Below are 26,638 nucleotides of genomic sequence, written 5' to 3'. Positions count from 1 at the left end.
ACCTGGGTAGGGAGCAGAGTTAGAGAGACTTTAAACTTAATCCAGGCTCTGTCTTTCATCAGCTTTTTGATATCAAGCAAGTCATTTCATCTCCTTTACCCTCAATGTCCACATCCATATAATGAGTATAGTAGATTGAATAGTTATCTTTAACTTTTAATCTTTTCCTGTATCCCCACCCCTTGATTTTGAGCTTGGACATGTGACTTGCTCTGGCCAAGGAAAGTCAACAAGGGCGTGTGTGCATGCTCAGTCCTGTCAACTCTTTGTGATCTTATGGACTGGAGCCTGCAAGTCTCCTCAATCGAAGGGATTTTCCAGGTAACAATACTGGAATGGGTTGCTATTTCCTTCTCCAGGGGACCTTTCCAAAACTAGGGATCAAACCTGCTTCCCCTGCATTACAAATGGATTCTTCACCACTGAGCCACCTGGGAAGCCCAGTCAACAAGAGATCTCGTCTTGATTTTATTGGTTTTAGGTGAATGACAGAATGATTTGATATATGCACATATTGTGAAATGATTACCATAATAGGTTTAGTTAACATACATTGCCTCAGATAGTTAGAATTGTTTTTCTTGTTGGGAAGCTTTAAGACTTAATCTCATAGCAACTTAAAAATATACAGTATAGTACCATTAACTATTGTCATGATACTGTGCACTACATCTCCAGAACTTACTTATAAGTGGAAGTTTTTGCTTTTTATACTCATTTTCCCGAGCCCCCAACCTCTGACAACCACCCATTTGTTCTATCTATGACTTTGATTTTTTTACACGTATAAGTATTTGTCTCTGACTAATTTCCCTTATGGCTCAGCTGGTAAAGAATCCACCAGCAATGTGGGAGACCTGGGTTCAATCCCTGGGCTGGGAAGATCCCCTGGAGAAGGGAAAGGCTACCCACTCCAGTATTCTGGTCTGGAGAATTCCAGACTGTATAGTCCATGGGATTGCAAAGAGTCAGACACGACTGAGCAGCTCTCACTATTTCACTTAGCATAATGTTCTCAAATGTCCGTGTATATTTTCAGAAATGTCAAGATTTACTCCTTTCTTATGGCTGAATAATATTTATACATTATGCATATATAGTATTCCTATATATAATGTTTTCTTTATCCATTTATCCATCAATGAACACTTTGATTGCTTCCATATCTTGCCTATTATCTATTGCAGCATTGAATACAGGGTTACATATATCTGTTTAAGTTAGTGTTTTCCTCTTCTTCAAATAAATACCCAGAAGCAGAATTGCTGGATCATACGGTATCTCTATTTTTAATTTTTTGAGGAACCTCCAATATGTGAATACAGTGGCTGCACCAATTTACATTTTTGCCAGTGTACAAGTGTTCCCTTTTCTCCACAGGCTCACCAATGCCTGTCATCTCTTTTTTTTTTTTTTTTTTTTGACATTAGTTCAAATGGGTGTGAAGTGATATTTCATTGTGATTTTGATTGGATAACTAAAATTTTTCACATCCTAAAGTTATAATTTTAATAGTTATCTTGTACTGAGCACTTTCTCTTTGCCAGGCATTAATTGGACTATTTCTACCTTGTTAAATATTTTATCTCCAGCCCTTGGTATGGTGCTGGCATCAATCAACTACTTGTGTTATTCAGGATAGGCAAAATGAAAGCCCATATTTCACTGACTTAACATGACAAAGATTACTATCTCACTCACACTGTATGTCTGCTCAACACAAATTGGTGCATGGTATGGATCCAATTGTGACTCCCCAAAAGATGTGATGAAGTCCTACTCCCAATACCTGTGAATGTGCCCTTATTTGGAAATGAAGTCTTTGGGGATGTACTCAATTTAGGATTAAGTCATTGGGGTGGGCCCTAATCCAATATGCTTGCATGTCCATTTAAAAAGAGGAGAGGACCATGTGATAAAAGAGACAGAGAGTGATGTATCTGCAAGCCAAGGACTGATGGCCATCACAAGAAGCTGGGAAGGGACAAGGCAGGACTCTCCCAAGAGTCCCAGAAGAGCATGGCCCTGTTGCTTCCATATTTCAACCTTGATTTCAGATTTCTCGCCTCCGTAACTCTAAGACAATATATTTCTGTTATTTTAAGCCACCCTGTCTGTGGTCCTTTGTTACGGTAGCAGCCCTAGGAAACTAATACGGCTTGGCTCCACACGGTGACTTGGGGACCCAGGCCAGCCAAGGCTCTGCCCCACTGTAGACACACACTCCCAGTTGCATGGCTCCAAATCATCTCCAAAGGAAGCTGAGAAATATCAGGAGCCAGACAGAGGTTTGAGAACCAATGGTCTCTCCCATGGCTGAAGCAAGTATTTGTTGAATAATTAAATATATCCCCTTGCCATAAAGATCCTCGCACAATGATTTCAACGTGATTAGGCCCTAATCAATTTCCATGTATCATCAATGAGGAAACGAAGACCCCAAGAGGCTGAGAGACTTCTCCACTGGCACATACCTGTCTAATGGGGGCAAGGCTGGGGTTCAAATCCAGGGCAACCAACTCTGAAATCTGCATTCTGGACTCTCAGTAAACGAGTCCTGAAGGAACGAAATGGAGTCCTTTATGGCAAGTAACCTTGTGCTAGAGCACTTAAGGGTGTCCCCTAGGCAAACGGCTGAACTGTTTCAGAGTGTGGAAAGTTTTCCTTCCAATTAAGATGTGCCTTGTGTATAAAGCTCCCTTCAGAACTCTCAGAGATGGTCTGTTCACCATCATCTGAATTTAAAGCAGGCCATTTGGCACACCTCCATTTTATTGCCATTAATTGAGTCATTTTGGGGAGAAAATCTATAGCCTTCGAGAAGAGCTGTATATCTGACCGGGAAAGCAATGAGACCTGGAGGTCAGAGCTGGCAGCTCAGCTTCATCCTGGATCTTAAGAAAGATCCAGAAACATCCCTGTGATGTTTGATGTCATTCTCATTGAGATATTTTTATTCAAATTTCCCCAGATGATTTGGACATCTCTGATGATTTGTAATCAGAATCTGATGGAGCCTCCTCATTGCTACCCTCTCTTTGACTTGACAAAAGAATACCGGCCTGGTGGATGCAGCAGAAACCAGGTTTGCAACTTAATGCTGATTTTGCCCAGAAGTAATTAGTTCATTAACTGTGAGCACAGGAGCTCATTAAAGGGGGAGGTGGATGATGCAAATCAGTGGCCTGTGCAAGTCCATCAAAAAATGAGAAGGAACTGGAAATGGTCTGGCTCAATCCTGCCCAACACCTTCATTAACCAAAGAGGTTTCTAAAAGCCCCAGAGTCCCTGGAGATCAACAGCATTTAAAGGCACCAGCTACACCGGAAAGCAGAGGTGATGGGAAAGAGGAGGGCAGAGGGAACCGTTGATGGAATGTTTTTCAGGGAACCCGCCTCATATCAGGCACCTGATGCCCTCAGCTACAACCTCACTGCATTCTACACACGGGCACATAGGTCCAGAGTGTTCATGACTTGCTAAAGGTCTCAGCAAGTCAGTGGCAGAGCAGGGATCCAGACCTGTACCTTCATGAGCCCCCAAAACAATGATTTTCCCATCACGTCAATACATTCTCTAGCCCAACTTGGAGATGACACAGTCATATGATCAGCCCCGGGCCCTTTATCATCTCATCTCACGCACATTTGGAAGCATTCCTGGTCAGTATTGTATTGAACTGCAGTTCGCAAATGTTTATTTACAGGGGATTAATTAACTTTGCTATTTGCAAGAACCAAGCTAAGGGGAAATTGGCTTTCTCTCAGAATAGGCGCGGTGACATTCCAAGGCCCTCATCCCCATGCTCGAAATGTCAAAATTCCTCTAGGCCAAACTCTGAAGAAAAAAAAGAAAAATATGGCACATGGTGTGACAGGGGAACAGAATGGCCTGAGGGGCTCAGAAAGTGTGGACAGACGCTGCGACTTCAGGCCCATGCCTGTCACTGAAGGGCCATGGGACCCTGGGCCAAACCACCTACTTCTCTGAGCTCTGGTTCTCCTAGAAAAACAAAGAAAAAAATGGGGTTCCTGAGGTCTAGGCTGGTTCTGAGACTATCGAAGAGGAGTCTGGGAGTCTGAGTCTTTTGTTCACAGAGAGAATGGAAGTGGGGCTCTGGGTGGAAAATGACAAACCAAGTTGAAGCTCAGGAAGGAGAGCCTCTGGACCTCTGGACCCTGAGAGATTCCTGGACCCTGGCTCATGTGCCCCCAACTCAGAGGAGACACCTCAAAAGGAGAAGGAGGCAGAATTGTCTTCAGGAACACATCCCAGTACCTAGTGGTCTCATTCCAAGATGGCACAAATGTAGTAGTGAGGATGAGGAAAGGACATTTCCATTTGCAATAAGAATGGGAGTGCTCCCCGGAGCCCAGTCCAGGAGCACCTAAGGAAGAGCGTATGTGACCAGAGAGACAGAAAGAGGAAGAGCAAGGGACAGATAAGATTATTCCAGGGTCTTACACAATCAAGAATGATCACGTCAGCCTGCAGGACATGCAGGCAGAGGCCACACCTCCGCCACTCACTTGTGAGTCCATCCACCCCTTCATCCATCCACCCAAGATTTTCTTTTATCCATCCAGCCAGGCATCCATTTATTCACTCAACATCTGGCCTATGGTGAGAGCTGTGCTTGACCCAGGAGATAAATGGCGAGTGAGAATATACAACTCCACCATCATAAAAGGTCCAGGGTGATGGGGAAGAGTCTTCTTTGTAGAGAGCATTGTCCACACAAGGAAAGCTCAAAGGCTTAGACTGATACAGGCTAAGGATAGACTCAGGCCCTCTGAGCATCGTGGTGACCATGCTTCTAAACCCCTCCCTGCCTCCCTTCCACCCTTTGTCTGAATCTGGTATATTAAAAGATCCAGGGACTTGCAGAGCTGAAACCCTAGACTTGGTTTCACTCCCTTTTAACTGAATGTCTTTGAGAGCCCACATACCCTGACCTCTAAAGTGTGGATGATAATGCCTTCCTAGCCTGCCTCATGAAGTGTGAAAAGCAAATGAGAAGAAGGAAGTAAAAAGTTTATAAACTTTTCATAAGCATTTTAGAAGCCATGAAGAATCCCCTGCATGACAGTTGAGTCTGTGGTCGTAACTGACCTGGGGCTGATCTTGGTGGAATTTCTAGAACGTGTCAGATGAGGGTTTCTGCTTGACTATGACTGGGCAGCTTCCCCGGTCTGGGTTTCATCAGTCCAGGTGTCACCCGAGCAGCTGGAGACAGGTGCTGCAGTGAGAGAGGGGGGCTGACCCTGCACCCGGAGAGGGGTGCTCCCTCCATCCAGGAAAGCCGTAGCAGGAAGCAGATCCTGAGATCCCTCTGGGAGCCTTGGCTCTGAAGTCTGGGCACAAGGCCAGGAGCTGATGATCCCAGGAACAGTTCAGAAAACACTGTTCAAGGTGGGAGGAGGTGATAAAGAAACATTGTTGAGGACAGATTCGGAAATCTGGAGGCTGCCCTGCTTGGGAGATAGAGGTGTGGGTCAGGCTGGACTGGTGGCTTCCCAGGCCCAGATCTGGGTGAGGACAGTGGACTCTCCATCCCCAGGCACAGGCTGCATGTCAGGTGACCGATAAGGCTGTGTCCTGGTGAACGCTTTTAGTGGGGATTGCAAATGAACAATCCCATCAAGCAGGGGTCCTTTAGTCCAGATTCTAGGTGAGAGCTGAAACCAAATTAACTGCAAAACCCTTTGTTCAGCCCCCCTAAAGCCCAGGTTGCCTGTAACACAAGTGCTATACCCCTAAGAGCACGGCAATTTGTGAGTATTCCCTGGGCAAGTGTCAAGCTCCTTTATAAAGCACCGTCGACAGAACTCAGAACGACATGCCTGGGAAGCATGACTTTCCAGGGGGAGGCTAGCGCTTGCCAACGTTTTCCCAGACACGGGCCCTGCTGCCGTAGCTGTTCTGTCATGTGACTCTGCACCCCCAAGATGTGGACACAAAGAATTGTCCATTCCTCCCTCCACTCTGATCCCCTCCAAGGATTCAGAGGAGCAATGAGTCTTTTCCTTGCAGCCTTGGTCACTGCAAAAGGAACGAAGCCCAGAATAGATGATCCCACGTTTGGGATAGAGGGGTGAATTATTTACGAAAGAGATAGGGGCTGCCGCAGAGTCTAGGGCTGGGCAAAGTGTGAGCGATTCTTTTGTTCCTGCAGCTGGCCTTTGGAGTTGCACAGAGCCAGGGCAGTAAATAATGCTGCTATTGTCTGCCTGTGTCAGAGACAGACAGAAGGTACATTTGGCCCGTGTCCAAACACCACAAGGGCCACTCATAGTCACAGTGTCCAATTACTGCTGGCCTGACTATAAAATGCACTTCTTTTTTTTTTTGCTGAGCTAATTTAAGAATGGGCAGTGTTAATGGTCCCTGCACAAAGAGGGGTTTTGCTGCATCTTTCAGTGGAAGAAAATCAAGTTACGTTCAGAACAGAAAGCAAACTGGTGTGGGGTGGAGATGGTCCAAACAGCAGTCGATTGATAGCAAGGTAAGCCATGCTTGGGTTCTCCTGTAAGAAGAAGTAGAAAAACATTAAAACTTGGTTCTGAGTTTTCTTGCAGGGGACATTCAGGGTGTCAAAGGAAATAATAAGGAACAAGGGGAAATGGAAGAACTAGACAGTCCTAGCCCATTCACACAGACAGCCAAGCCACACGGGGAATGTTACCCCGTTTTTCGGTGAGCAGATGACAATGACAGTGACCATGAGGATCCTGAGAGAGGTAGCATCTGATGGGTTCTAACTATTGGTCAGGAGCTGCAATAGGACTCTTTTTCTCCTTTGACCATCCTAACCATTCTATACAGGTTTGCAAATATTTTACAAATGAGGAGAAACTGAAGTTGATCTAGTTCAAAGGACTCCTTTAGCATCATGCAGTTGATGAGCAGTTTCCCAGGAGCCTGTCTGACTTCAGATCATCTGCTTCCTTAATATGGTGAAATATCTGCTCAGGTTCCCAAAGGCTCCCAGGCTTGCAGCCCACAGTGGGTATCCAAGGATATATACTTCCCCTAGCCTGGTGGAGACCCTACGATAGTCAAAAGCCCCCTGGTGATGGTTTGCAAACAGGAAAGCTCCTTAGAAGGAAGTTGCTGAGAATCAGGCAGTACCTCCCAGTGGAGCAATGCTAAAGAGGTAAGATTCATCAACCGTCTGTAAGTTCTGTCCATCTGAGGTCACTGGCCCTGCCCAGATTTGTTCTTGGAAATCTTCAGTTCTAGTGTCATCTACCATTAGGGGCTTCCAGGGTCAGAAATTGTCAATAATCTGCCCTCGTCTACCAATTCCCCTTCAGGGAAGCATTCATTTGAGTTTTGGATAAAGGAAAGAGTGTTATTGCATTTAAAAGGAAAGGAGAATTGGAGCTTCAAAACCCTCTTTCTCTATCACCAAACCTGCCACTTACACGCTGAACGGTCAGAAAAATAGACCCAGGATTTATGTTCAGGAATGTTAGAAAGCAGCACCCAACCCTGCTCTTTCTTTCCTTGCAGGGGGAAATCAAATGCATCTTTCAGATATATTCCTTCCAAATTTCAGAAGGCTTTTAAATGCACGTGCCCCTGACACAGCAGAGTTATCAATCAAAATGTTAAATCCTTGATGGGCTCACGGATGGTGAGTTTGACCACCATCCCTTTCATCTTGCGATGTCTCACCGAGGGCTTCATTTGGAGAGAGACCGAAAAGGCACATTGGGGTAACGAGGAGGGATAAAAAGGAAAAACCGTCTGTTCCGATTTGCCGATCAGCAACCCAGAGAACACAGCATGTCGTCTGTCAAGGAAAATGAGGACATTTTTTTCGGGCATCTTTGAATCCTGAAAAGATACACATGCTTTGGGAAGAAAAAAGTGATGTCTCAATTCTTAAGGCAAACTTTTCAAAGAGCTGAAAGTTGGATGGAGCCAGCGTTGATCCTTGTGAATTACCGACTTGTTGGCTGTCTGATATCTCAGAGAAAGGGGAAAGTTGAAGACATTGATCTTCTAAATGATGGCTACAGACATGGGTCTCCATAGAGCCCTGCTCAGTGATTGACAGCAGGGCTGAGGGTGCCGCTCCGAGGAGCCTCCTGGAAAGCTGGCCAGATTCACTGGTGCCTTCCTTTCTCCATTTCCCTGAAAATACCAAGATACATTTCTGCCTCTCCCTCATCTTGTTATAACCTCAGAGGCTTTCTCAAAATCCCCTTAGGGTCAACTTGTTCCCGATTGCATTCCTTTTAATTAATAATTTTTAGGCACTGAAAGTCAGGCAGACACCTTAATTCTGTGCAGATGTAGGCCACACAATCTTGGTTTGCTCTGAAGCACCCCTAGACTTACCCATTAATTCATTCCTATAATGAATGCATCCTGCATCCAACATATTCTTGGTCCTGGGGATGCTCAGAATGATGAGATAAGCATCTATCTTCTGGAAACATTGTGCAAAGAAGAAAAGGAGCTATAATTTGAACAGGTGGTAATGAGTGATCAGAAAGGATGAGGACAGGGTGTCCAGTACAGTATGCAGGGGCCAGAGAAGGTCTTCCTGAAGCCAGCATGAAAGATAATTGAAAGTCACTCAAGAAGAGGTACAACACTTGCGTGGTGAGAGTGTGAGTATCTGTTGGTATGACAGAAATATTCTTTGTAGGCACAGCTCTGATGATGTTATGGCCTTCCACAATAGGCCCAAGGTACCAAGAATATTATGTGCCTAGTCACTCAGTCGTATTCCACTCCTTGTGACCCCGTGGACTGTAGCCCACCAGGCTCCTCTTTCCATGGCGATTCTCCAGGCAAGAATACTGGAGTAGGTCGCTATGCCTTCCTCCAGGGGATCTTCCCAACCCAGGGATCAAACCCAGGTCTCCTGCATTGCAGGTGGATTCTCTATCAGCTGAGCTACCAGAAAAGCACCAATAATATTTTAATTCAGACTTTTTGTTGTACCATATAATGCCCAATCATGCTTTCTCCTTTTGCTCTCTATTCCCCAACACCTGCCCCTGAATATCATGACCTGCTTTGGTCACATCAGGTGACTTGCAAGTCACAGACTTCACTAATTCAGGGGGGAATTCAGGCCATTCCTAAACATTTTATATTCTATCACCTTGGTCTGGACTGTTCTCTACATTCACTTATTCTGCCCATCAACATCCACCTAACTCATATCAATAGTCCTTCTTTTAAAATTTCTTCAAACCCTAGTTGCAGAACAAATTTCCTGCTTAGGTGTTGTGTGTGTGTGTGTGTGTGTGTGTGTGTGTAGATTTGCAGAAAAGTTGCAAAGATACTACAGAGAGTTCCCATAGACCCTTCTCCCAGTTCCCTCTATGCTTAGCTTGGGGAAAGCTAATCTTGCTTTGTATTATCTTGCATTGCTATGATACATGTGTCATAACTAAGAACCCAATACTAGCATGTTACCATTCATTAAACTCCATGCCTAATGAGATTTTATTAGCTTTTCTGCAATTTCCCATTTCTGTTCCAGGAGCCACTGCAGGACAAAATACAGCACTTAGGTGCCCTCATATTTTCATTGAATTGTGGTTGTATCTCTGGTTTAGCACTGGTCACAAACTACTTTCTGTTAGAGTTTAGAAATCAGAATCCCCAAACTGACTAATGTGGAATTCTGAAATTTGAGGATATCATCTCCTGTTATGCTGTGAGAAGTACCATCGCTATCAACATTAAGTAGCAGTCATCTGGAAGACACAATTTGGAATTGCCAGTTGGTCTTATGACCAAGAATTTCAGAGGAGAGAAGGATGATAAATTGTTGACTTGTCCATGAATCACCCTATCTGGTCACAGACATCACTGTGAGATTAAAAGAGCAAAATGCATCAATTGTTTTTAGTTACCAAAGGTGAATATGCTTGACTATTATGCTGAATGAGAGGAAGTGAAAGTTAGTCACTCAGTCATATCTGACTCTTTGCGATCACATGGATTGTAGCCTACCAGGCTCCTCTGTCCATGGAATTCTCCAGGCAATAGTTCTGGAGTGGATTCTCATTTCATCCCAAGTTGTTCAGTCACTCAGTCATGTCCTACTCTTTGCGACCCCATGGACTGCAGCATGCCAGGCTTCCCTGTCCTTCACTATCTCTGGAGTTTGCTCAAACTCATGTGCATTGAGTCAATGATGCCATCCAACCATCTCATCCTGTCATACCCTTCTCTTCCTGCCCTCAATCTTTCCCAGTACCATGGTCTTTTCTAATGAGTTGGATCTCTGCATCAGGTGGCCAAGGTAACCCAAATAATGGTGTACAATTGATCCCTTTGACATCACAGTGAGGAGACATATAAAAAACACTGAAGCAAGTAAAATGAAAGACATATGCTTTGTGAGCTACTATATCCTATTTATCAGTCTTGTAAAGCAATTATAATGCTGATAGAACTCCCTTCTTCCTGCAAAGAAGGAGACAGAAAACCATGGAAGTCTTCAATGCAGCATTGTCAAGACCAAAATTGCATGAGGCTAATATCAGTGTATGTTTAAACTGTTTCTAGTTCAGCCCATACCATCTCAGGAAGGACAGCATGACAGGAATGACAACATGGCAAAGAAGTGGACATTGCCATCTGTATACCTTTATGCACGCAAGGGGAGAGTTTCTGAGCCTTCCCTGGACTTTGACCAAGGGTTCAAGAGTCTGTAGAATCATTAGAAGGAGTTCAGAGCAAGAGACAACCATTATTATGTCCCACACCCTACTGGTTGACTGAACTTCCCAGGTGGTGCTAGTGGTAAAGAACCTACCTGCTAAGGCAAGTAGACATAAGAGACTCAAGTTCAATCCCTGAGTCATCCCACCTGGAGGAGGGCATGGTAACCCACTCATGTATTCTTGCCTGGAGAATCCCATGGACAGAGGAGCCTGGCAGGCTGCAGTCCATAGGGTCACACAGAATCAGACACGACTGAAGCGATTTAGCACACACTGGCTATCTCCTATATTAGTTATTTCTTGCTATGTAAAAAACCACCCCAAACTTAGTGTCTTAGCATGGCAAATATTTATTAACACAATTTCTGTGGATCAGGAATCTGGGAGTGACTTGGTTGGGAAGTTCTGACTCAGGATCTCTCATGTGGTTGCAGGTAAGGGTCCACTGGGGCTTCAGGCATCTCAGGGTTTGAATAGGATAAGAATCATTTCCAAGCAAACTCATCAGTTATTGGCAGGTCCCGGTCCCTTACCACATGGGCACTTTCATCAGCTACCTGAGGGTTCTTACGACACAGTGGTGGTTCCCCTGTCACCAGGATTACCTGCTGTTTCACAGGTAGTTTCTCTCAAAATAAAGGAGGTGCGACACTGAGAGAGGGAGAGAGCAAGGACTCAAGATATAAGCAGCAGTCTTTTTATAAATTGATGAAATCCCATCACGCCTAATGCAGTCCATTGTATGGAAGTAAGTCACAGTTCAACCCACACACAGGAGAGGAGAAACAGTCATCTCTTTCAGGGGGGAGTATCAAAAGACTTGAAAACATATATTTAAAACCACCATACTGTCCTTAATGGTGTAGATGAACGGGAATAATGTCTTGTAAACATTAACTAAGCATCTTCTGTACCCCAGGAGAGGACCAGAAGAATAGGACCATGTAGAAGTAGCATCAAGTAAAGGTATGAAGACTAAGCTATATTAAAGCAAATAAATGTGAAATAATAATAAAAGAAGATCTCCTTTCTGATTTACACCAAAACTGTTTGAACTGAAAATGCTAATTCATGCTTATTTGTGATTTGTTGAGGTAGCTCTAAAGCCTTTGAAACTCTAGACCACAGATTGTCAAACTTAGCTTTAAAGGGCCAGATAGTGAATCTTTTCTGCTTTCTAGTCCAGATGTCTTTGTTGCAACTACTCAACTCTGCCACTGTAGCATAAAAGCAGACATAGATAATTCATAAATGAAAGAATCTGGTTGCATTCCAATAAAACTTTATTTACAAAAAGAGGTGGCTTCCCTGTGGGCCATAATTTTTGTTCACCACTTTTCTGGACTGCAAATTTCTAAAATCCTTTAGATGAATACTTTGAGCATCCTTCTGCAGGGTCTATGCCTTATTTCACCTTTGTAACCCTATGCCTTGCACAACACATAAATGAGTAGATTGGTACAAATGCTGTGCATGGACAGATAAACGAACTGATGCCCCAGGCAGCATTAAAAATAGAGTCAATGCAATAAAAATCTTTATTTGAAACTTTTAAATGACATGGGTGATGTGTAGAGTGCCTTTTGAACAACTTCAGTTCACTTTCTCAGCTGTCAGTCTTATCTACACAACCCTCAAGATACACTGGGATACCAAGGCCTACTTATAACAAAGACCTGTCATGTCTAAATTATTGGCACAATAGACCATTGTAACTCCTTTGGACTCATTAGGCTTAATTATGTCAAGGTCTCATTGAGGACTCTTTAAATCTGAAGATTCGTGAGATAATAAAATATAATAGCTCCATCGGAGCCATAAAGGTCTCTTTATGTCATGGGCTATTTGGAGATTCAATATTCCGTAAGATTAATATCACAATACAGTAAAAATGACAACAATTACCACACCCTTAATGTATACCAAGTGTAATTTAATAATCAGGATTTAGATAGGCCCACTTCTCATTCACTCTTGAGGTCTTTGTCAAGGAGGAAAGGTGAAGGATTATGGGACTTCAATATTATACACTCTCATCACACCTCCTCCCTGATACACACATCCTTCTAATTCTGGTATACAGCCCCATCTTGGTACTTCTTGCTTCCTCTGTTTCTTACCTGGTGAAGACATGCCCAGGTGAGGCTACTGTTTTTGCCATCCTAGTCTCTATGTGTTTTTAGATACTAGGCATATAGATTGTAAGTGACTGTAGGAGAATCAGCAATCTTAGATAGGAAATTGTAAATAATAGTCATTTTCTAAGATTAGATCAGAAAATGTTGATAATGAACTACAACTGAAATCATGTCCTTCTACAATAAAGGAAACAGAAAAGAGAACTGCTGTATTACCTAACAGCCATAACAGAAAAATAATAAAATCCAAGGGTAAATGGTTATTTAAAAAGGAATTACTGCATCCCCAAGAAGAGATATATTTAAAAGCAGGTATATTAGGTAGTAAATGATTAATTATGGCATCTGAAAATTAAAGTGTTTTAAATTGTAAGCAAAACAACTTTACAATAAGTCTATTAAAAAGCAGAGACAGGAAATTTACCTGTAATGCCCCCACTCCAACAAAATTGCAGTTGTTTAGTGTGATGTACAGACTTTAAGGTGATCCATCACCCCTGCCTTCTGGTTCATATACTTGTAGAGTTCTTTTTCATTGTTGAGTGTGGGTAGGGCTTAGACTTGCTTCTAACCAGTAAAATAGAGTAAAAGTAATGAGAGCTTATTCCCATGATCATTACATTACATGGCAAAGCTGATGGAATTTCATCCTCATTATCACCTTATGCTACATAAGATTCTGTTTTACTGGAACATTCACTCTAAAGTCTGTCTTTCTTTGCTACCTTTAAGAATGCAACCTGCCATCAGCCCTTCAACAGCAAGAAAATGAATTCTGCCAACAATATGGGTGAACTTGGAAGCAAAACCTTCCCCAGTTGAGGCTCCAGATGAGAATCCATCCCTACCTGAAACTTAGACTGTTGACCTGCAGAGGACCAAGCTAATCTGTGCTCAGACTCCTGACACACAGACCTGGTGAGACAATAAGTGTGTGTAATGCTTTAAGCCACTAAGTTTTTAGTATTTTGTTACAAAGCAATAAAAATACTAATATAATGAAGTCATTTGCATTAAGTCATGTTTTCATCTGAAAATTAGAATCACAGCACCACACCTACTTAATATACTGATTATTTAGGTAATATTAGATCTTTGAGTATTGCATATTTTATTTAGAATATAAATACAATGAGGGTAAGGACTTCATCTGTCTTGTGTACTATTATATCCAAAATGCTTAGTCAATGTCTAGTACTTATCAAGTGAAAAATAAGCATTTGTTTAGTTAGCAAATGAATAAATACAGTGATTTTAGAACACAGATAATATTTCAAAATGTTGACACACCATAGTTCACTCAGTTAACAAGCTAACACATTTATCTGTTAATTAATTGGTATTTGACATTATACGTGGTACTATAAATGTGTTCATCCATATAATGTGAGCCACATGGATATTGTTTCCTTCAGTCAGTCAGTCAGTCAGTTCAGTCACTCAGTCGTGTCCAACTCTTTGCGACCCCATGAATTGCAGCATGCCAGGCCTCCCTGTCCATCACCAACTCCCGGAGTTTACTCAAATTCATGCCCATCGAGTCGGTGATGCTATCCAGCCATCTCATCCTCTGTCGTCCCCTTCTCCTCCTGCCCCCAATCCCTCCCAGCATCAGGGTCTTTTCCAATGAGTCAACTCTTTGCATCAGGTAGCCAAAGTATTGGAGTTTAGGTTCAGCATCAGTCCGAACAAAGAACACCCAAGACTAATCTCCTTTAGGATGGACTGGTTGGACCTCCTTGCAGTCCAAGGGACTCTCAAGAGTCTTCTCCAACACCACAGTTCAAAAGCATCAATTTTTCAGCACTCAGCTTTCTTCACAGTCCAACTCTCATATCCATACATGACCAGTGGAAAAACCATTGCCTTGACCAGACGGACCTTTGTTGGCAAAGTAATTTCTCTGCTTTTTAATATGCTATCTAGGTTGGTCATAACTTTCCTTCCAAGGAGTAAGCATCTTTTAATTTCATGGCTGCAGTCACCATCTGCAGTGATTTTTGAGCCCCAAAAAATAAAGTCTGACACTGTTTCCACTGTCTCCCCGTCTATTTCCCATGAGGTGATGGGACCAGATGCCATGATCTTAGTTTTCTGAATGTTAAGCTTTAAGCCAACTTTTTCACTCTCTTCTTTCACTTTCATCAAGAGGCTTTTTAGTTCCTCTTCACTTTCTGCCACAAGGGTGGTGCCATCTGTATATCTGAGTTTATTGATATTTCTCCTGGCAATCTTAATTCCAGCTTGTGCTTCTTCCAGCCCAGCGTTTCTCATGATGTACTCTGCATATAACTGAAATAAGCAGAGTGACAATATCCAGCCTTGACATACTCCTTTTCCTATTTGGAACCAGTCTGTTGTTCCATGTCCAGTTCTAACTGTTGCTTCCTGACCTGCATACAGGTTTCTCAAGAGGCAAGTCAGGTGGTCTGGTATTCCCATCTCTTAGGATACACCAAAAGTATGACTAAGTTCCATGAGAAAAGAAATTATTTCTGTAGTCAGAGTTGTATACCCAACTAGTCAGCATACTACCTAGTATGTGATAGATCCTAAAAAAATATTCTGAATAAATAAACAAAATTTTTCTTGCTCCTAATCAATATAGTTTATTTTCAGACTGCATTTATTTATATATTATTAAAACCATTTACCAATATCTTTATCATTGTGAGACTGTAATTATAGCATACCTTCCTCAGTGTTTAGCATTAAAATTTTTAAAAATAGTCACCTAATATGTATACAAAAAACAGTTATTTTGCTTTATGTTTTTGACTACTAGGAAAGCTTAAGGATGTATGATTATGCTCTTTAACAGCTGAATTTTCTCTTTAATTAGTGGTTCTTCATATTGTTTATACATTTATATATTGAGATTTCAACATTTTACTTCTCTATTAATTTTCATGAATTCTTTATGAAATAATACTGACACATCTTATTGGTCTGCCATATTTGCTACCTATATTTGTTCCTGGGAACTTTCAGGACTTTGGATATTGATGATAGCATAAATTTTAATTAGGTTTATTTTCACACATTCAATTCAGTTCAGCTCAGTCGCTCAGTCGTGTCTGACTCTTTGCGACCCCATGAATGGCAGCACGCCAGGCCTCCCTGTCCATCACCAACTCCCAGAGTTTACTCAAACTCATGTCCATCGAGTCGGTGATTCCATCCAGCCATTTCATCCTCTGTCATCCCCTTCTCCTCCTACCCCCAACCCCTCCCAGCATCAGGGTCTTTTCCAATGAGTCAACTCGTCACATGAGGTGACCAAAGTATTGGAGTTTCAGCTTCAGCGTCAGTCCTTCCAATGAACACCCAGGACTGATCTCCTTTAGGATGGACTGGTTGGATCTCCTTACAGTCCAAGGGACTCTCAAGAGTCTTCTCCAACACCATTATTCAAGAGCATCAATTTTTCGGCCCTCAGCTTTCTTCACAGTCCACTTCATGACAAATAGAAGGCGGAAAGAGGGAAGTAGTGACTGAGTTCCTCTTCTTGGGTTCTAAAATCACTGCAGATGGTGACTATAGCCTTGAAATCAGAAGATGATTGCTTTTTGGCAGGAAAGTGATGACAAACCTATATAGTGCATCGAAAAGCAGAGACCTTATGCTGCCAACAAAAGTCTGTACAGTCACGGCTATGACCTTCCCAGTGATCATATATGGTTGTGAGAGCTGGACCATAAAGAAGGTCAAGCACCAAAGAATTGACTCTGTCAAACTGTGATCCTGGGGAAAATTCCTGAGGGTCCCTTGGACAGCAAGGAGATCAAATAAGTCATTTTTAAAGGAAATGAACCCTGAAGACTCATTGAAAGGATTGATGCTGAAGCTGAAGCTCCAGTATTTTGGTTACATGATGCAAACAGCTGAATCACAGGAAAAGTCCCTGATACTGGATACGGCAGAAGGGGAACAGGATGTCAGAGGATGAGATAGTTGGATGGCATCACCAACGCAATGGACATGAACTTGGACAAACTCTGGGAGATGGTGAGGGACAGTTAGGCCTGGCATGCTACCGACCACAGGATTGCAAAGAGTTGGACACGACTGGGTGACTGAATAACAACAACAACAATTTCACAAAAAGTATATAGGTTTCATTTTCTCAATATTTAATTTGAATGCAGCAGCAGAGCTTTAAGGCACAGGAAGCAGAATCCCATAGAGTTAGTAGTAGAAATAGATACATTCCCAGTTATAGACGAAATGCTTAATGTAGACCTTTCAGTATAGGTAAACAAGTAACAGAAAAAAATACATAGTAGCACATAGAAGACATCAATAATACTACTAACTGATTTCATTAACAGTTATAGAACATTCCACTCAAAAACAGCAGAATACATTTTTAAAGCGGACATATAGTCTGTATGAGCAAGATAATCCAAATGCTGGGCCATAAAACAAGCCTCTATAAATTTAGTGTTTGTTGTTTAATCACAATGACATTAAATTAGAAACATACCAGAAAACATGATAAAACAATTCAAATAATTAAAAGTTGAGCAAAACACTTCTAAATAAACCATGGGTCAAAAAAGAAGTTGTAATAATAGTTAGAAAAGATTTTTTAAAAAACACCAAAATAAAGTGAGAACACAGCATATCAAAAGTTTAAGAATATAACTTAAATAATCCTCAATGGAAAATGTGTACTTAAATTAGAAAGGAAGATTCAAAACCAGTATCTTAGATTTCATAGTGAGAAGGTTAAAAAAATAGAAAAGAAAATGGAAAAAAAAAAAAGAATTATAAGGGCAATACCAAATAAAATGAGAAATAATAAAAGGGCAAAAATCAATGAATATAGAAAATCAAGTAAATATATGAAACAAAAAGTTATTTTCTAAAAAAAACAATCAATAAAAATTGAGAGAACTCTAACTATTTTGAGCAAGGCAAAGAAAAAAAGAGAGAGAGAGAGAGAAAGCCCAAGTAAAATGTCAAGTTTCAGGAAAGAAAAATGAGAACTTATTACAGATCCAACAGACATAAAAAAGATAACAAAAGAATATTTGAACAATATTATACCAATAAAGTTGTCCACTTAATCTAAGAAACTTCTTGAAAGGCACCAATTACCAAAAAAGTCCCAAGATTGAAAAAAGAAAATATAAGTAGTCCTATTTTCTTGGCCTCCAAAATCATTGCAGATCGTGACTGCAGCCATGAAATTAAAAAACACTTGCTTCTTAGAAGAAAAACTATGACAAACCTAGACAGCATATTGAAAAGCAGAGACATTACTTTACTGACAAAAGTCCCTCTAGTCAAAGCTATCATTTTTTCCAGGAATCATGTATGAATGTGAGAGTTGGACCATAAAAAAAGCTGAGCACCAAAGAATTGATGCTTTTGAACTGTGTGGTGTCGGAGAAGACTCTTGAGAGTCCCTTGGACTGCAAGGAGATCAAACCAGTCAATCCTAAAGGAAATCAATCCTGAATATTCACTGGAAGGACTGATACTGAAGTTGAAGCTCCAATACTTTGGCCACCTGATGTGAAGAACTGAGTTATTGGGAAAGCCCTAATGCTGAGAAAGAGTGAGGGAGGAGGAGAAGAGAATGACAGATGAGATGGTTGGATGGCATCACCGACTCAATGGACATGAGTTTGAGCAAACTCCTGGAGATAGTGAAGGACAGGAAAGCCTGGTATGCTGCAATCCATAGGGTCACAAAAAGTTGGACACTATTGAGTGACTGAACAATAACAAATATCTATTTAAAAATTTAAATTTATAATTAGAAGAAATCCCACACACAAAATGTTGTGATGCAGATGTCTTCACTGATGAATGCTATGACAGAAAGAATGCAATGTTGATTTAACATTAAAATCAAAAAGTGAAATTCACTATACCAACTAATGAAAAGAAATTAAAGATCATCTTATTATATGTAAAATATATATATATAAAAATTCAATACTCATACATGATAAAAACTCTCAACAAACTAGAAATATAAGGAAATATTCTCAACTCTATCATGGGCATTTATAACTAAAATTATACATAATCACAAAAGATTGAATATGTTTCCTCTATGATAGGGAATAAGGCAGAAATCCTCACTTTCACCATTTATATTCAGCACTGTACTAGATATCACAGCCAGTGCAGTAATGGAAGAAAACAAAATACAATACATGAAAGTTGGAAAGAAAAAAATTAAACTGCTTTTGTTTACAAAGTCATAGTATATATAGAAAACCCTAAGGGATCTACAAAAAAAAATTTTTTTTCTACAACTAATAACAGAGTTCAGTAAGGGTAATACAGAAAAATTAAAGTTTTCTGGTAAAATAACAATAAATAATTAGAAGTTTAAATAAAATACTATTTTAATATACAAGCAACTCCTACAACTCAATTCCAGAAAAATAAATGACCCAAACAAAAAATGAGCCAAAGATCTAAACAGACATTTCTCCAAATGTTAGCCATACAGATGGCTAACAAACACATGAAAAGATGCTCAACATCACTCATTATCAGAGAAATGCAAATCAAAACCTCAATGAGGTACCATTACAAGCCAGTCAGAATGGCTGCTATTCAAAAGTCTACAAGCAATAAATGCTGGAGAGGGTGTGGAGAAAAGGGAACCCTCTTACACTGCTGGTGGGAATGCAAACTAGTACAGCCGCTATGGAGAACAGTGTGGAGATTCCTTAAAAAACTGGAAATAGAACTGCCATATGACCCAGCAATCCCACTCCTGGGCATACACACTGAGGAAACCAGATCTGAAAGAGACACATGCACCCCAATGTTCATCACAGCACTGTTTATAATAGCCAGGACATGGAAGCAACCTAGATGCCCATCAGCAGACGAATGGATAAGGAAGCTGTGGTATGTATATGCTATGGAATATTACTCAGCCATTAAAAAGAATTCATTTGAATCAGTTCTAATGAGATGGATGAAACTGGAGCCCATTATACAGATTGAAGTAAGCCAGAAAGATAAACACCAATACAGTATACTAACTCATATATATGGAATTTAAAAAGATGGTAACAATAACCCTATATGCAAAACATAAAAAGAGACACAGATGTACAGAACAGGCTTTTAGACTCTGTGGGAGAAGGCGAGGGTAGGATGTTCTGATAGAACAGCATTGAAACAAGTATACTATCAAGGGTGAAACAGATCACCAGCCCAGGTTGGATGCATGAGACAAGTGCTCAGGGCTGGTGCACTGGGAAGACCCAGAGGGATGGGATGGGGAGGGTGGTGGGAGGGGGGATTGGGATGGGGAACACATGTAGATCCATGGCTGATTCATGTCAATGTATGGCAAAAACTGCTACAATATTGTAAAGTAATTAGCCTCCAACTAATAAAAACAAATGGAAAAATATAAAAAATTAAAAAAATAATAACATTCCAGAACTTGAAATAACTAGAGATAAATTTAACAAGACATGTGCAAGAGCTATACACTACAAACTATAAAATACCTCTAAAAGTAATGAAGACATAAGTAAATGGAAAACTATACTGTGTTTGTGACAATGTCAATTCTCTGCAAATTGATGTATAGGTTCAACACAATTCCAAAAAAAAAAAAAAAAATTAGCTGGCTATTTTGTAGAAATTTACAAGCTACTTCTAATATTTATATGGAAATGTAAAAAAACTAAAATGGCCAACAATTATGAAAAATAAAGACAGTCAGTTGACTCACATGCCTGATTTTAAAACCTGTTATAAAGCTTCCCTGATGGTTCAGATGCTACAGAATCCACCTGCAATGCAGGAGACCTGGGTTCTATCCCTCGGTTGGGAAGATCCCCTGGAGGAGGGCATGGCAACCCACTCCAGTATTCTTGCCTGGACAATCCCCATGGACAAAGGAGCCTAGTGGTCACAGTCCATGGGGTCACAAAGAATTGGGCATGAATGAGCGACTAAGCACTATGAAGCTGCAATAGTCAAGACAGTGTGTTATTTGCATGAGAAGAATGCTTCAAAAATGTGCCAAAAAAGCTCAATGGGGAAAAATTCAGTTCAACAAAGGATAAGGAAATAAATATTCATGTGAAAGTAAACATTTTGTATATAAACATGCACTTTAAATGGATTTACAGATAAACATGAAAGCTAAAAGTATAAATGTTTTAGAAGAAAACAGAACACTTTGCGACCTTGGAGTTCATGAAGTCTTCTTAGATGGAACAAAAAAGTGATGAACAATAAAAAAATAATTAATAAACTGGACTTTACTCTCATTGAAATTTTCATCATTTCAAAAACCGCCACTAAAACAAACAAACAAAAATAAAACAAAAGCAAACAAAAAATCTGCTAAGAAAATGAAAAGGCAGACCACATACAAGAAGAAGCTATTTTAAATAGGCATATTTGACAAAGGGAATATATAAAGAACTCTTAAAACTCAATAATAAGAAAACAACTCAAATTTTTTAAAATAGGCATGTTGTCATCATGGTTGTGGTTGTTCAGTCACTCAGTTCTGTCCGACTCTTTGTGACCCCATGGACCGCAGCACGCCAGGCTTCCCTGTTCACCATCTCCCAGAGCTTGCTCAAACTCATGTCCATCAAGTCGATGATGCCATCCAACCATATCATCCTCTGTCGTCCCCTTCTCCTCCTGCCTTCAATCTTTCCCAGCATCAGGGTCTTTTCTAATGAGTCAACTCTTCGAATCAGGTGGCCAAAGTTTTGGAGCTTCAGCTTCAGTATCAGTCCTTTCAACGAATATTAAATAGGTGTAAGTTTTAAATAGACATGCCACTAAAGAATGTACACGTGGCAAATAAGCACAGGAAAAAAATGCCCATCATTATTAGTTGTAACATAAAACTGCATTAAGACACAAGAATTCTAAAATTGAAGTGACAAATAATGCCAAGTGTTGTTGAGGATGTGGTATAATCAGTATTCTGATATATTGCAGATGGAAATATAAAATTGAACAAATGCTTTGCAAAAATTTGGGGGTTGGTATAAATTTCAAACTGCTATTACCATATAACCTGGCAAGTCTCCTTCTAGTGATTTACTCAAAAGAATGATGTATGTCCATATAAAATTGCATACAGAAATAGTCATAGCAGACTTATTCATCATACCTCCAAATTTTAGTCAACTCAAATGTTCTTCAACAGATGAATGGATAAATATATTTTATTGTATCCATAAATGAAATACTATGCAGCAATAAAACTGAATAAATTGCTAAGATATGTAACAATATGAACAAATTGTAAAAATCTCTCCCTGAGCACAGAAAGATAAACACAAAGCTGTCTATGACCTAGGCTCTGCTCTCAAGGAGCATAGGTCCTAGTCAGGGAGGTCAACTTGTAACCAGATAGCATCCTAGTCCAAAATAGTGAGCATTAAAGTTGAGAATGCCTTGTTTAAGTAACATTTATGAGAAAGCTACTCATACAGCCCTGCATTCAGTTGGGTATTAAAAAATAGAGAAGTTTGTCAGTGAAGAAAAGTACAAGACTCTTTGATGTAGAGTACGACACGGAGACACCTTTAGGGATTCCTCCTCCCTGCCTGCTTCCTTCACACCCTCTGACGGCTCCAATGCTCGCCAAGCTGGAGGCCCTTGAAGATGCCAGAGTCTCTCCCACTTCTTGGCAAATGGATGGGGAAACAGTGGAAACAGTGGCTGACTTTATTTTTCTGGGCTCCAAAATCACCGCAGATGGTGATTGCAGCCACGAAATTAAAAAACACTTGCTCCTTGGAAGGAAAGTTATGACCTAACTAGACAGCATATTAAAAAGCAGAGACATTACTTTGCCACAAAGGTCCATCTAGTCAAGGCTATGGTTTTTCCAGTGCTCATATATGGGTGTGAGAGTTGGACTATAAAGAAAGCTGAGCACTGAAGAATTGATGCTTTTGAACTGTGGTGTTGGAGAAGACTCTTGAGAGTCCCTTGGACTGCAAGGAGATCCAACCAGTCCATCCTAAAGGAGATCAGTCCTGGGTGTTCATTGAAAGGACTGATGCTGAAGCTGAAACTCCAATACTTTGGCCACCTGATGCAAAGAGCTGACTCATTGGAAAAGACCCTGATACTGGGAGGGATTGGGGGCAGGAGAAGGGGACGACAGAGGAAGATATGGTTGGATGGCATCACCGACTTGATGGACGTGGGTTTGGGTGGACTCTGGGAGTTGGTGATGGACAGGGAAGCCTGGCATGCTGCAGTTCATGGGGTCGCAAAGACTCAGACACGACTGAGCAACTGAATTGAACTGAACTCCCACTTCCAAGCCTTCTTACCTACTAATCATCCATTTGTCAAACATGTAAGAGGACCTTACTGTAAACCAAGTACTTTTTATCACCATCTGAAATTGAATAGTTAGCAAAGGTTCCTGGCCCTGTGAAACTCAGATTTTGGTGGAGAGAGACAGAAGAAAACATTTAAGTAAACAAATGAGCACAATAATTTCAAGTAGGCACAAATGCTATGAAGAAAATAACAACAAGGTAAGATTAGAGCTTTTGTCCAGTGCAATAGGTATGAGCTCCATGTGACTATTTAGCACTTGAAAATTAACCGGTCTAAACTGGGATGTGCTCTCAGTGTAAAATATGCAATAGATATCAAAGTTTCAGTATGAAAAGGAAAGAATGAAAGTGTCTGATTAACAATTTCATATTAACATTTTGGGTATATTTTGTTGTCACTCAGTCGCTCAGTTGTGTCTGATTCTTTGTGACCTTATGAACTGCAGCACACCAGGCTTCCCTGTCCTTCACCATCTCCAGAAGTCTACTCAAACTCATGTCCATTGCGTCAGTGATGCCATCCAACTGTCTCATCTTCTGTCATCCCCTTCTCCTCCTGCCCTCAATCTTTCCCAGCATCATTGGAAAAATCCAATGAGTTGGCTCTTCATATCAAGTGGCCAAAGTATTGGGACTTCAGCTTCAGCATCAGTCCTTCCAATAAATATTCAGGGTTGATTTCTTTTAAGATTGACTGGTTTGATCTCCTTGCTGCCCAAGGGACCCTCAAAAGTCTTCTCCAGAACTATAGTCTGAAAGCATCAGTTCTTCAGTGTTCAGCCTTCTTTACAGTTCAACTCTCGATATTCAGTTAAATAAAATATTTAAAAAATCAATTTTGGCTATTAAATTTTCTTTCTTTAATACAACTAAAAATATCTAAATTACCTCTATGGACTGCATTATATATACTGGAGAGTGCTATTCTAGAAGGATGGTTAGGAAATACCTCTGCCCAGGCAACGTGTTCCCCCAGGTCTTTCCTAGCTATCTTGTACCTATTCTTCAGACTCCATGCTTAAAAGGACATTAATTCATTTTTTGTCTCTTCCATTACCAGGAAGCTCTGTGGACATGGGGATTATTAAAGGGTGGGAGAACTGGAAAGAAGTCCACTGTACCTGGAAATTAAGCCATGAGAAAATATTGGCTTCAAGCCTTAAGAATGTGAAACAATCTGAAAGACAAGAGGGAGAAACTGTAGGGTCTTCTGCAAAGGGACAGATTCAGCAGGGAGCTTTCATAAGAGATGCTGTTAGTGTATGATCACCGTTAGAGTAAGGAAGGAAGGTGGACGGGTGACCTCAGAGGCTCTGATGGAACCTGTTGGGTAATGACAAGTTATTTCTGTAACTGCTGTGCACACAGGCTTGAAAAATAGATGCCAGTCAGAGAATTTACCTCCAGAATTCCAAAGTATTCATACTGTATCTTAGAATCTACTAGAACTCACTTATGATTGTTTGACATTTTAAAAGAAAATCGTAGTTGTTAGAATATTCTCTGTGTTTTTCTGAGTGCTTGATATAGTTCCCAATAAAAGTAATACATACATAGATCAGTAAGGTTAGACATCTAATAGATAGGTAACTGGGCTTCCCCAGTGGCTTGATGGTAAAGAATCTGCCTGCAATGCAGGAGGCACAGGATACGCGGGTTCGATCCCTGGGCTGGGAAAACCCCTTGAGGAGGACAGTCTTGCCTAGAGAATCCCATGAACAGAGGAGCCTGGTGGGCTATAGTCCATAGGGTTGCAGAGTTGGACACGACTGAAGCAAATAAGCATGTACGCAGAGATAGCTACTGGTTAGGCAGATATATAGATGATAGATATAAAACTACAAAACTCTCTCAGAATAATTCTACCCTGTATGAAATGATCACCCCATATTATCATAAGCTTTCCCACTTGAAGCATTATGTCTTCATTGATTTGTCATGCACAATTTTCCTGGGGCTGCTTGCAAATGTAGAAATAATACAATAGTCCTTAAAATATGTAAAATTATGTTCAGGTGCCATGCTCTTGCGATCACTCCCAACACTGGTGCACTTGAGTCAATTATCTGTTATTCTTTTATGTTCATCTCTCCAACTGAGAAACATCTGTATCCTAATCACTGATAGGTTGACCCATTTTCTGATCAAATTTGTCTTACTTATGGCACCATTAAGTACAAAAAAAAAAAAAATCAACATCAAGGGTTTCATCTCCTCTCAATCTCTCACTCACATGTTCCGTGGTATTTATATCTTGTACCAAGAATGGTATACCCAAGATGTACGGGTTCCTTAATGCATATGGGAATTTCTGAAATGACATGACTGCCTGGCTTTTCAATACCCATTTAACTTGTTTCATACCCAGTTTCAAACTCAAGAAGAGAGTTTGAAGGTCGCAGAACCAAATAAAGAATGTCAGACCTTCCCTTCAGGCCATTCCTAATTTTTCTGGGTTCATAATTCTCGGCTTCCCTTCATCTAGCCAAGGAAAACCTATCTATGCAACCATTAAAACTCTGCTATGCTATTTCCCATCCCTGAGCCTTTGCAAACACTTCAACCTCCAACTGGAAAATTCTATCTGCCCATTGTTGTTGTTCAGTCACTAAGTCAAGTCTAACTTTTTGTGACCCCAGGGACTGCAGCATGCCAGGTTTCTCTGTCCTCCACTATCTCCCAGAGTTTGCTCAGATTCATGACAGTTGAGTCAGTGATGCTATATAACCATCTCAGTCTCTGCCGCCCCTTCTTTTGCCTTCAATCTTTCCCAGAATCAAGGGCTTTTCAATGAGTCAGCTCTTCCCATCAGATGGCCAAATCATTGGAGCTTTAGCTTCAGCATCAATCCTTCCAATGAATGTTCAGGATTCATTTCCTTTCGTATTGACTGGTTTGATATCTGCTCATAAGTATACCTGAAATATCCCATTCAACCTGCACAGTTCAACTTGAATGTTGTATGTGATCTGAGAATTCTCCGTTTCACAGGAGAATTGATTGGCCTCACCTGTATATCTGCATGATCAGGCAATGTTTGGTTTCCAAACCTTGCGCAATGAAGTCCAATTTAAAAGCTATTGTTTTTGTAAAGGTCATTTGTAGCAGGGTCCTGCTACTCAGGAGTTGGACTGCACGTGTTCAGACTCCGGCTCCTCTCACACTAGCCACAAGACCTGGTAAGTTACTTAAATTCTCTTTGCATTTAAACAACTGAAAAAGGAAACAACGTTGTCAGTCTTGCTGTGTTCTACAGAGGTTAAATTAGTTAATATTTTAATGTCTAAAAAGTGCTTATCTGGCACATAGCATTCACTTAAACTTAAAATATTCAGATGCCTGCCTTCTCACCCTTAAAGGTAGGAGACATACCTTACAACACTGGGACAGAAACAGTTGATATTCATTAAAAGTAAAAAGTGAGGGAAAATATTTTTTTAAAGACCACTTCTGTCTTTTTCTATAATTGACTGCTTTA

Source organism: Odocoileus virginianus, chromosome 16 (genome assembly GCF_023699985.2).
Source record: "Odocoileus virginianus isolate 20LAN1187 ecotype Illinois chromosome 16, Ovbor_1.2, whole genome shotgun sequence".
Taxonomy (NCBI): domain Eukaryota; kingdom Metazoa; phylum Chordata; class Mammalia; order Artiodactyla; family Cervidae; genus Odocoileus; species Odocoileus virginianus.
Note: the sequence above shows the minus strand (reverse complement) of the source record.